This window comes from Triturus cristatus, chromosome 1_2, assembly GCF_964204655.1.
Source record: "Triturus cristatus chromosome 1_2, aTriCri1.1, whole genome shotgun sequence".
NCBI classification, from domain to species: Eukaryota; Metazoa; Chordata; class Amphibia; order Caudata; family Salamandridae; genus Triturus; species Triturus cristatus.
In genome coordinates this window covers 268584700-268598035 of record NC_140580.1, presented here as the reverse complement: position 1 = coordinate 268598035, position 13336 = coordinate 268584700, and the positions used below count along the sequence as shown (strand labels likewise).

General features: G+C 48.5%; 1 long non-coding RNA gene across 1 annotated transcript in view; it reads left to right on the top strand.

Moving 5' to 3' along the window:
- Positions 1-13336, top strand: part of LOC146867145 (uncharacterized) — a 1035764-nt gene that overhangs the window by 614749 nt on the left and 407679 nt on the right. The window contains exon 3 of the long non-coding RNA XR_014961085.1: positions 13147-13220. This is a non-coding gene — a long non-coding RNA (uncharacterized LOC146867145). The remainder of the gene's footprint in view (positions 1-13146; positions 13221-13336) is intronic.

Below are 13336 nucleotides of genomic sequence, written 5' to 3'. Positions count from 1 at the left end.
ATGACTGACTGCAATCATCCTTTATGCCATAATATACTCTTGCGGACATTTCACAATGTAAGTGCTGCAAAAACTTCACAAAGCCTTTGAGTTTTTTTGTAAACCGATTTTATTGTCATTTTTGTGAGAACATAATCATCACACGGTAGGCTTGGTACTATCTTAAAATATTCATACAGGGTACGCAATCTACTAGCTAGTGAAATACAATAATGAGAGGTAACATCTCTCGTAATAGGAGTGTAAAGTACAATTACTAGCCCAGCCTCTGAACCAAATTCGTTGTTAACTGTTGCTCAGCACCCACAACAGGCAGCTCCCTCCATCATTTCCAACTCTGGACATGGGCTTGCCCTGCCGTGCCCTGCTCCCAACTGGGGCTGCCAACTCCCAGTTCTATCTGGGGCATTATATTACGCTAAGCCAGGTACAACATGTGGTTCTGTTTAAAGTCTCGGTTTCTTTAATAAATCAGAAGCCACAACTAATAATTATGCGAGCTCCCTTCAGGGTTAACAACTTTTAAGGGGTCCCCAACAATCTTCTAGGCGAAGTGGGAGTCAGTATCCTGCAGGGCATTCACCAGTGACTCCCAATCTCGGGCCACATCCAGAGATCCACGGCCCGCTAAGCCTCCCTCATCAACAATGCACACTCATAACTCGACCATCGTCCTAGTTCCCGTTTCCAAACCTCCACTCGAGGGTCCCTCTGAGCTTTCCAGTTGCGCGTAATCTCCCTTTTGGCTAAGAGGAAGGCTTAGTCCTGTAACCTGCTTGCCGCCTTATTCTTTGCTGCGTGTGGATACCAATGCAAAAGGCAGTGGCCAAGCATGCGTGGGGCTTCTTTCAGTCACTGTTGCCAAAATTCTAGTAATTTCCTCCCAATAATGTCCTAGCTCCGAGCATGCCCAAAACATGTGATAAAACTCGGCCCCTATCTCTCCAGACCTCGGGCATTTCGTTCCCTCCACAACAAAGTGTCTGGCAATCCTTTCAGGCATACGATATACCCTATGAAGCAGATAGAAATTAATAATTTTGAATCTGGTGTTGCTGGAAACCACCTGTAGAATTACTCCTCAGTCATCTTCCGGAATAGGAATCCCCAGATCTCCCTCCCACAGTTCTCTAAGGGCCTCTAGAGGTAGGATCGCAACCCCACTAATCATTCTATAAAGACAAGTGACTGCTTTAACTTTATGATGTAACTAAATATTGGCAATTTTTAGAATGTGGGGGTTTTAATGCACTCCAACGCCAATGTTTGAGAATGGCTTCTGTCACAGCACCGCAGAGGAGAAATTGGCCCCGGAGTAGGTCATAATGGAATCAGAACTCTTCGAATGGGAGGAGTACACCATCCTCAAAGAGGGACACAAGTGTTGATACACCCCCTCAACCCAATCCGTTATTCTAGTTCAGTCTCCCCCATGTGGTAGCACCTCTAGGAATTTCAAGGGAATATCTGGGTAGAAAGGCTAATGTATTCGCGCCCCTTTTAGACTTTGAGTCCAACAGCGGCGCATCACTCGAAACTCAGTGGGGTCGGTCCGTCCAGGGCAGGGAAGTTGGAAAAGCACACTGGTCAAACTGAAAAGATCAGGTACAGATGGTCCCATCCTCCTTGCAAGATTAAGTCAGCCCGCGATCCACTGTGCGAACCATTGTAGTTGTGCCGCCAAGTAGTACAGTTCGAAATCTGGAACACCCAGACCGCCCTCCTCTCTAGATCACTGCATTGTGGACAAAGCCACCCGCCTCCGGCCTGTGCCACAAAGGAAGCCTGTGATAAGCACGTCAATATACCAGAATAGTGCCCGAGGGGCCCACAAATAAATGCAGCAGGCAGGGAAGGGCTATCATCGTCAGTAAAGCCAAGCGGCCCGCCACCGACAGGGAAAGTGTTTTCCAAAAGTTAATACTAGAGCAAAGCACTCGAACGACCTGACCTACATTCCCTTCCAGTAAGTCTACTGTATCTTGGAAAAATTGTACCCCCAGATAGGCCAAGCATCTGGGTTCCCAATGTAGCATACCCATGTCTCCTGGCGGATCTCTAGATGCAGATGTGGTGAAAATGTAAGATTTTTGTCAATTAACACGAAGCCCAGAGACAGAGAGCCAAATCGCTCCAATAAATCCCTAGCACCCATAAGGGCCTCATCTGCATCCCGGAGAAAAAGTAATAGATCATTTGCGTATGAGGCAATATGATGTATCTGGGTTCCGGTCTTAATACCCTCATAAGTGTTCCCAGCTCTGGCTTGACAAGCCAACGGCTCCATAGCCAAGGTGAAAAGTAGTAGTGACAGGGGGCAACTCTGTCTAGTGTTGTGCTTCACTGTATAACTCTCCAACATGATACGCCCCATCTTCAATCTGGCCGAGGGACCAGAATACAGTAATCTGTTCCATTTGACAAAGTACTGCCCTAGACTGAAGCAAGTCATCACACTCTAGAGGAAGCGCCACTCTAGACTAAAAAGGTTCCCAAAGCCTTTGTTGACCCCATGTCAACAAATAATTACTGAAGTTTAGGTCTGTTGAAATCATAATTTAGGTCCATTAAAGTCCTTTTTTATCAGCGTATACTTATCAATAAGGAGGTGGAAATGTAGGCATTGTTCCTAAACTGAGACCACACTCTTTATTCAATCTGTTTTTTTGGACCTGTTCTGATTTTGCTCCCTCTCAACTCCTAATGTATTTATGCTTATCTGTACCTGTCAACCCGTACCTATTTCTGCCTTTACCTCTTCTAACTCATCTCTCTTTCCACCTTACCTCTTGCTCCCTACGTCACCCTACCCCATCCAACTATTTATACCATCCCTCTATCTCTGGCTCTCGCGGCCTTATTTTAAGTTCTAAAACCATTCCTGTCTTTCAACCTCTACTTCTTTCTACCTTTCTGTGTCTTTCTTTCTGGCTACCTCTTGTTTCTTTTTTATCTTTTGTCACGTTCTACCTTATTTGAGCCTCTAGCTCTTTTTTGCCACTATTACACCACTTGCACTATTCCATTCTTTTTGACCTGTATGTGCTTCTTCTGTCTTCCACACCCTGATATCTATCTTAATAAACAATGTCGGAGGTCATGGTCTAGCCAGAGTCGTGTACACTTAGAAAGAAGAGAGGAGTGAAAAAGGATGGGAAAATGGAGGGGGAACAGATTTAACGACACATTATCAGATTTCACCCAGTGAAATGGTGAAACTCCAGGAATCAGTGCTTTGATTTTCACTATTGCATGCCAGGTGTGAAGGAGGATTTATCTGTAATTATGAATGTCTCCAAATAGAAGCTACAAATTCAAGGGGCGTGGCCAAGCAGGCTGCAATGGCGGACGTGTTCTGCTGAGGCTCCACGCTCGGAATGGCATATCGCCCGCTTCATCACGTCGAATCTGGCCAACAAACCAACAACCGGTTGTCGGACCATGAGGAGCACTAAGCAGTGAACATTGCAATTAGCCATCGCGCAGATTTCTGGAGAAAAACGCAACTTTATTGACCCCAGCATTCAGCAACAAGATGGCGCCCACCCGTACCTAATTCCAATGGGCCCATACCTGAGGGCTGGCTCCGGCGGTGTGGTCCATGGGGCGAGTTACCGGGAACGGCAGAGTGTGTAGGTGACAGCCCATCAATAGATGCTGTCGGCAAGCAGTACAGGATCGAGGGGGGTGCCGGAGACCGGGTCGGCGACTGGAAGGTGCCTGTGACTCGCACCGCTGTAACCCCGATCCGAACGAACGTCCGATCACGGCGCACCCGCAGATGACACCGAGGGGAGTCGATCCGGCATCTGTGGCCTGGAGGAGATAAGGCGGCCCACTTTCCCCCCTCACCTTCGGCCCTGCCGCAGGTTTGAGCGCCACTCTTTAACGGAGCTGCCTGGTTCCAAAATGGCACCTGAAGAGTGCTGCAACTAACATAAACAGCGAAAGGAGTCGGATCGCGATGAAGGAATACCACGGCAGACAGGAGGAGGTAGGCAGCTGACTCCCCTGAACCACCCGATACCGCACGCGTGACTCCCCTCCCCCCCATTGCTACTCATGCTGGCTGGACGCAGCGAAGACAGTCACTGCCTGACCCTAACATGGCAGACTGGATATACGCACTGCAATCGCGCTGAGTATACCACCTTCCTCCCCTCTGACACAAGTGGCACACACCTGAGGTCTCCCGACACCTCTCCTGGGGGCTGTGCCCCGGAGGTGAAGCCCAGCACTAGCAATCAGAACAGCCGCAATGCCAACTTGGGGCCCACCTGGCAGGGCTCACCGCAAACTGTGCCCCTCTGACAACGGCTGCCCGAGTGGCCCTGAAAAGGAACCGGGCACGCTCATGAGACGGACGAGAACAAAACCGGGGCACTTCATAGACAAAGGCTCTGCCACACGCATCCTGGACACCAGCAACATCCGGCACGCACAGAACCACTCCAGCCAGCACAATGGGGAAACCAAAAATCACGCAGAACATGACTACCTGAGACTGCGTCGGAGAATCAGCCGAATACCCGCACATTGGCTAGGACAACCATGACACAGTCGGATAAATCCATATCGGATAAACTCGACCAAGTACTTGCCACCATTGAGCTCTCTTGGATGTCCATGTAGGAACGGCTCGGCACTCTGACGACGGACATAAGCCTCCTTCGAGATGACCATCGCAAACTGGCCGACAGACTAAAAGACGGAGAGAAGGTCATGGCCAATATGCAACCCTCCGTCAACGCCCATCAAAAAACCCTTCAAACCATCCTGGGCCGCCTGAACACCATGGAAGAGCGCATGGACGATCTAGAAGGGAGCTCGAGGTGCTGCAACATTCGGGTACTGGGACTTCTGGAGGTAATTGAGGGTACAAACCCAATGGAGCACATGGAAGCATGGGTGAAATCCTTCACTCCAACTATAGACCACGGTCTTTTTCTCCATTGAACGCGCCCACCGGGTCCCAGCCCGCAAACCTCCGCCCGGAGCCCCACCCCGACCGATGCTGGCGAAATTCCTGCACTTCCGAGATCACGATGCAGTGCTGAGGGCCGCCAGACAATCGGACCCCATTCGTGTAGAAAACAAACAGATCATGATTTTCCCCGACTATGTACGGACGGTGCAGAAGCAAAAATCATGAAGAGGCACATGATTGGGCTGATCGGCACTATGCACAACTCTCCAGGGACAAGACAACACAAGATCGAAGATCAGGAGCACCACGGCCCAGGAGGATTGATGAAGGCACTAGTAATCTCTTGGAACGAGGCTGTCCTACCGGCAGTCCCTTGCAGTCCCGCACTTACAAAACGTACCCACACTGTGCACACAGCATTTACCTGATTATCCACAGTCCAGACGACGAACACTGATCCTGCAAAAGCCCTTGCGGGGACCCACCTGGCAGACATGTACCGCCACCCCAACATAACGTATTAGCACTCTCCTTTGTTATGGGAGTCAGTTTGGACGTTTCGCTCCCAGCGATAGGTCCTTGGTATTGGGACCGTTTCCCTATCCCTGTTATTTGTTCACCTTCCTCATTGAGGTTAATCCCCTCCCCTCATGGACATATACACAACAGGGTAATTACGCTACACAGACGGGTGACACCGAGCTATACCTACGACTGCTACACTTACTCTGTCGGCCAGTTTGCGATGGTCATCTCGATGGAGTCTTATGTCCGTCGTCAGAGTGCCGAGCCGTTCCTACACAGACATCCAAGAGAGCTCAATGGTGGTAAGTACTTGGTCGAGTTTATCCGATATGGATTTATCCGACTGTGTCATGGTTGTCCTAGCCAATGTGCGGGTATTCGACTGAACTCAACGGGCACTCTGATCCGGTCGGGACTCATTACACCAATTTGCATAGCCAACACAAAATGGCCATCAGAACACAGATGTCAGTATTTTAACACTAGACGTGAAAGGCCTTCATACACCGGGCACACGTTACGCTGTATATTCCTACACACAACGCCAGGACGCACGAATCGTACTCTTACAGGAGACACACTTAACCACACCGGAGATAGACAAATTGCAGGACAAATGGCGTGGAACCATATGTGCCACATCATACTCCGCCTATGCACGTGGAGTGCTGATATGGATCAGACCTGGAAACCCATTCCAAGAGCTCCGGAGATTGATAAACAAGGAAGGGAGGAACGCCCTAGTGGAGGGGCTCCTAGACGGGCAACCAATACTCTTGGGTAGCATATACGCCCAAAACGTTGAGCAAGATAGGTTCTGGGACTGCCTTACAGGAATTTTGGCCCAATTCGCATCCATACCATGGATATTAGGGGGCGACTATAACTGTAAACTAAATCTCGCCCTGGACCGTTCCCACCCCCTGCCTACACATTCTCCAGCCCGTAAGCAAACGGAACGCTTTCACAACTGGGTCACACAATGGTAACTCATAGATGCATGGAGAGCGCACCATCCGCAGACCCGGCTATACTCGTTTCACTCCATCCCACACAATTTACGGGTTAGACTGGATAGATTCCTATGGACAGCATCGCTAATACCCAAAATTCAGCACGTGGATTACCTAGGCCGGGTCATTTCTGACCATGACCCTCATATAATACGACTACACTGGAGACCTCCCCATCCCCCGTTCCCACATGGAGACTACCACGACACTGCCTGACAGATCACGTTTTCAAACATGAGCAAGGGCTAAGTATAGAGGAATATTTCTCTCATAACACAGGAATGGCGACGTCTAAATTAGTGGAGTGGGACACATTTAAAGTGGTAGCCAGGGGAAAATGTATAAAACAAATAGTAGGGGTAAAACGGACACTGGAACGAGCACTAACACAAGCCAAAACGAAATTAGCTACAATCACAAAACAAGAAGACGCAAATGAGGCGACTGTTGCTCAGGTAGCAGAGGCAAAGACAGAACATCTGGCAGCCATCACAGACTTACGCAGGTACAACTTTAAGGCATATGCAACCCGGGTGCACAAGGAGAAGGATGAAACAGGAACACTGATAGCATGGCTGGCTAAACAGGACACAGAAGTAAAACCCATCACCGAAGTGCTAGATCCCCTCGGAAATATAGGGCGCTCACAAACAGAAATCCTATTGGCATTCCAGCAATACTACACTAAGGTATACCGCAACCCAGAACAGACTGGGCTAGAAGCGATAAACCGCTTCCTTGACCCATTAACAATCCCGCAACTCGCAGAGGCAGAGCAAACTGCATTAGATACAGAGATACAATCTACTGACATCACCCAAGCAATTCATGCACTGGCACACAACAAAGCGCCAGGATTGGATGGCTTCCCCCTGGAATATTACACAACCTTCTCCCCCCTGTTGGTTCCCCGCCTTGTATAAATGTTTGTGGCCATGCTAGAGAAGGGAGAGCTGCCAGGATCATTTCGAGAATCAGTTATAGTAACCTTCCCGAAGCCAAACCGTGACCCACGACAGATGGCCTCATACCGCCCCATCACGCTTCTGTGGGCCGATTATAAGGTACTGTGGAAGATACTGGCAGACCGCTACACACAAATTCTACGACCCCTGATCCACCCAGACCAATGTGGATTTGTTCCAGGCAGAAACACGCCCCATAATATACACCGATTATTTCACATCCAAGATCAAGTGAGTACCACGTTCCCTAGAGCGGCCTGTCTCAACTTAGACCTCGAGAAGGCCTTTGACACTCTCACGTGGCCATACCTGTTCTCAGTTCTAAAACGGATGGGGATAGGTCCCATCCTCCTGGCATACACGTGACTCCTGTACTATTACTATATATCCGGGACATCACAGCGGACCTGACGTCCATATGGACAACACTGGCGGAATTCGCAGAGGCATCCGGCCTTAGAGTAAACTGGGTCAAATCCACAGTCTATCCACTGCACCCCGATCTTACCCCTCAAGACATTAGGATGGGTGAGCAGGGCCTACACTGGAGTATAAGTGCACCCCGCTACCTTGGGGTTCGCCTGTACCATTCCCCATCCAACATATTTGAGGGCAATCAACACAGAGCGCTAGCCGGAATCAGATCGGCGGTTGGGTTCTGGAAGAACCTCCCGCTGGCCCGATAGGCCGAGTGGCCTTAACCAAGATGATAGTAGTACCACGGCTATTGTATCACTTCACGAATCTGCCGGTAATCCCGCCCAGAGCTTTCTTCCGAGATTTAAACTTGCTCCTCAGTACACTAATTTGGGGAGCAGGCAGACACAGCATAGCATTAGCTAAATTACAATTGCCCACCACACAGGGAGGACTAGGCGCACCCTTTTTTGAATCGTACTTCCTGGCAGCGCAACTGCAGTGGCTGCCCTACTGGACGACAGGCAGACACATGGGTGAGACGCATACGACGACCAGTCAGATTCCCATCAGAGAACTCAGCCGTTTACTATTACCAGGTACTAAACCGCGGTGCACATATCCAATACAGGTGTCGGTGGCCCGCAGATGCATGCAGAGGATACATCGAATGTCGGCAGGGGCACCACTATACTCTCCTCTACTACCGCTAGTTGGCTGGCCCAAACGAGAGATATACTATACACCTGGCATGCTCCGCATCTGGACAGAACACTCTCTAACCGAGAGCTGTCCGTCCCTGTTCGAGGACGGACAGCTGAGACCATTTCGCCAAATAATGGATGAATATGATCTCACCCATAGCCAATTTTTACTTCACAGACAAATCATAGAAAGCTATCGGCCATATCATGATCTGTCAGAGCCAGCAACCCATCCGGTTATTCACACGATCATGTATATGGGGGCGGGACGACACCGGATCACCTGGCTTTATAAAGCCATACGGGAACTCATACACAAACCTCTAGAGGCCCTGCGGGTCACATGGGAGGAGGAGTTGGGGCATCAATTGCACGACAAAGAATGGGAGATGGCCCTCGAATATCCCAAGAAGGTGTCCAGAAATGCACGCTTTAAAAATGTCCAATTCTATATCCTACATAGAGCGGACCAAACACCTACGCATCTCCAACGGTTTTACCCAGTCATCCAATTCCTATGCCCCAGATATCGTTCACCGGATGCTGACTTCTGGAGCTGCCCTACACTACAATCATACTGGAAAACGGTCCATGAGACACTTCGAGATCTTACGGGTCTACCACACATGAACACATGGGAGGCCTGCGCACTAGGAGGCTTCCGGAGAAGGAAACAGCACAAAGTGTCCATCCGCTTCGTTTCACTGGTAACACTACTAGCAAAAAGAGGCATAGCAATGTACTGGCGGTCCCCTACGGGTCCCCCGATAGCGGCATGGGTGGGAGCAGTACACAAATGGGCAACAGCGGAGGAGGAAACACTTAGGGAGGAGGAGGTAAAAGGTATGCGCAAACACCCCATATCCATGGAGTGGACCCTATTGTTACATCAATTCAAACAGCAGCCAACACGTGACAAATCAGACAACTCCACACAAGCCCCAGTAGACAAGCAATCACAAGCCCAGACCGAAAGCGCACACATTGTCACTCACACAGCAGTAAACACGTAACGCCGCACGACAGAGCAATCACGTACCACACAAGACAGCTAGACGAGTGATGACGGCTGGACGGATCCCCTGTAGCAGAACTCTGTCCTACCTGCCAGCAGGATTATAATAGCCCCAGCACCCCGTCTGTCCCATATGCCCAAGGTCCTAAGAATATTACCCCAGTTTCACCCCCCAGTTCAATGTTGACATTGGTTACTGTAGCGATTGTATTGAGTGCAAGATAGATGTCAACCCAGAGAAATGATTGTAATGCCCAAGGTCGAATAGCACAGGAAATTAAGCCAATTTTACATGTATTTCAATGCAATGAGTTTCTATTACAAAAAGGTTAATAAAAATATTTCAACAAAAAAAAATATAAGCTACAAATTCAAGTGCTGTAGGCATATGTCTCATTTTTATATTATGCACTAGTCCACTACAAATCCTCAAGAACCAAATCACCATTACTGTATTTTTCCTAAAACAGGAAGTACAAGCTGGTTAGACAGTGAATTCCATGTAAAATGTAGCATATAGTTGAAATTGTTCTGCCTCTTGAGGCAGTTGTTCCAAAAAAGTGGCTCCAAGTTATGTTTTACCCTGGTTCCCATAAATCCTTAAATAGTGTTGAGTCGTGCAGCTTTGAGAGTTTGTTTTCTCTAAACTAAAATATTTGCCAAACAAGTTTATTAAGCTTGGTGCCTACTGGCAAACCTTCAGTAATGCGAATGAAGCTCCTATGGCAGTGGCTCTCTCCACAGCTCTGAGATCTCCTTTGTGTAGGCGAAGATCTTTAAATAGGATGGGCGGGACTCCACCTGACAGACAGGCAGCCCATCCACCAGGATTTAAATGACCCCCTTAGTACTAAAGAAAAACGTGCAGATATTGTAATCTAATCTGTTTTATTTGTCTGGTAGCTGAGTTTTAGGTTTGGATAAAAATAAACTTTTCTATTGGTTCACTTCTTTTGGCTTTGGTGTAATATGTTTCATTGACTGTTTCATTCATCCTATTTAGCAATCTTTATGATCCTCATTCCCTGTCAAATAATTTGAATTCCAAACTACTGAGATAATCCAGGAAAAAAATAGCCCTACTGCCATTCCTTTCACATCTAGGAATGGCCATATATGCAACTCATCCAGCAAGCTATAGCTCTTTATAAGGCATTTTATAAAAACATTATATTTTTGTAGCATGCTTGTACAAATATGCATACAAATATCATAACAGTACTAATGAGCTGTAACATAATGTTGAATTTGAAAGCAGAAGTCATTGTTTGCTGTCATTGATGATTTTTTCCAACATTAATACATGTTCAAAAAATCAAAGGTTATTTTGCTGTTATTTTAAATATGCGTTACAACAAACAAATGATGGACGGAATGCTGACAATGCAGACATTCTCCCCCAGTCAAGAGATCTAGGTTAAATCCATCGTTCTTTTGCCCACTACGCCACCCCAGTTCAGACATGGCCATATGCAAATCAGTCTTGACCCTGTGCCTCATGGGAACAGTCCAGCCCGAACTGCCAAGCCATGTCTTCCCTGGACCGGAATCAAGCATCCTAGGACCGGTTTCTGGCTATCAGCCGTCATCAGCCAGGATAGCTTGACTCCAGTGGCGTAGTGAGCACGGGTCCCACGTCTGGGAATACCCATCCCACTTAGGGCGAAAAGCGTTACAACAAACAAATGATGGACGGAATGCTGACAATGCAGACATTCTCCCCCAGTCAAGAGATCTAGGTTAAATCCATCGTTCTTTTGCCCACTACGCCACCCCAGTTCAGACATGGCCATATGCAAATCAGTCTTGACCCTGTGCCTCATGGGAACAGTCCAGCCCGAACTGCCAAGCCATGTCTTCCCTGGACCGGAATCAAGCATCCTAGGACCGGTTTCTGGCTATCAGCCGTCATCAGCCAGGATAGCTTGACTCCAGTGGCGTAGTGAGCACGGGTCCCACGTCTGGGAATACCCATCCCACTTAGGGCGAAAAGCGTTACAACAAACAAATGATGGACGGAATGCTGACAATGCAGACATTCTCCCCCAGTCAAGAGATCTAGGTTAAATCCATCGTTCTTTTGCCCACTACGCCACCCCAGTTCAGACATGGCCATATGCAAATCAGTCTTGACCCTGTGCCTCATGGGAACAGTCCAGCCCGAACTGCCAAGCCATGTCTTCCCTGGACCGGAATCAAGCATCCTAGGACCGGTTTCTGGCTATCAGCCGTCATCAGCCAGGATAGCTTGACTCCAGTGGCGTAGTGAGCACGGGTCCCACGTCTGGGAATACCCATCCCACTTAGGGCGAAAAGCGTTACAACAAACAAATGATGGACGGAATGCTGACAATGCAGACATTCTCCCCCAGTCAAGAGATCTAGGTTAAATCCATCGTTCTTTTGCCCACTACGCCACCCCAGTTCAGACATGGCCATATGCAAATCAGTCTTGACCCTGTGCCTCATGGGAACAGTCCAGCCCGAACTGCCAAGCCATGTCTTCCCTGGACCGGAATCAAGCATCCTAGGACCGGTTTCTGGCTATCAGCCGTCATCAGCCAGGATAGCTTGACTCCAGTGGCGTAGTGAGCACGGGTCCCACGTCTGGGAATACCCATCCCACTTAGGGCGAAAAGCGTTACAACAAACAAATGATGGACGGAATGCTGACAATGCAGACATTCTCCCCCAGTCAAGAGATCTAGGTTAAATCCATCGTTCTTTTGCCCACTACGCCACCCCAGTTCAGACATGGCCATATGCAAATCAGTCTTGACCCTGTGCCTCATGGGAACAGTCCAGCCCGAACTGCCAAGCCATGTCTTCCCTGGACCGGAATCAAGCATCCTAGGACCGGTTTCTGGCTATCAGCCGTCATCAGCCAGGATAGCTTGACTCCAGTGGCGTAGTGAGCACGGGTCCCACGTCTGGGAATACCCATCCCACTTAGGGCGAAAAGCGTTACAACAAACAAATGATGGACGGAATGCTGACAATGCAGACATTCTCCCCCAGTCAAGAGATCTAGGTTAAATCCATCGTTCTTTTGCCCACTACGCCACCCCAGTTCAGACATGGCCATATGCAAATCAGTCTTGACCCTGTGCCTCATGGGAACAGTCCAGCCCGAACTGCCAAGCCATGTCTTCCCTGGACCGGAATCAAGCATTCCGTCCATCAATTGTTTGTTGTAACGCTTTTCGCCCTAAGTGGGATGGGTATTCCCAGACGTGGGACCCGTGCTCACTACGCCACTGGAGTCAAGCTATCCTGGCTGATGACGGCTGATAGCCAGAAACCGGTCCTAGGATGCTTGATTCCGGTCCAGTGAAGACATGGCTTGGTAGTTCGGGCTGGACTGTTCCCATGAGGCACAGGGTCAAGACTGATTTGCATATGGCCATGTCTAAACTGGGGTGGTGTAGTGGGCAAAAGAACGATGGATTTAACCCAGATCTCTTGACTGGGGGAGAATGTCTGCATTGTCAGCATTCCGTCCATCAATTGTTTGTTGTAACGCGTTATTTTAAATATGTCAATTCCAAAGTTACTGACATTAATTTCTTCTCCCAAAAAGAGAACATTCGCAATTTTCAGTGGGACTGCAATCCTGTTAATCGGAAAATATCAACACTTCTCAAAAAGCAGAAGGTACTGTGTTGTAGAGCAATCTTCTATTCTTATCAACCTCCTTTTGTGATGTGTAAAATGTAACAGGTGTCAACTCATTGCTATTTTAAAGGGAGCGGCTGTCTTTATCCTTATTA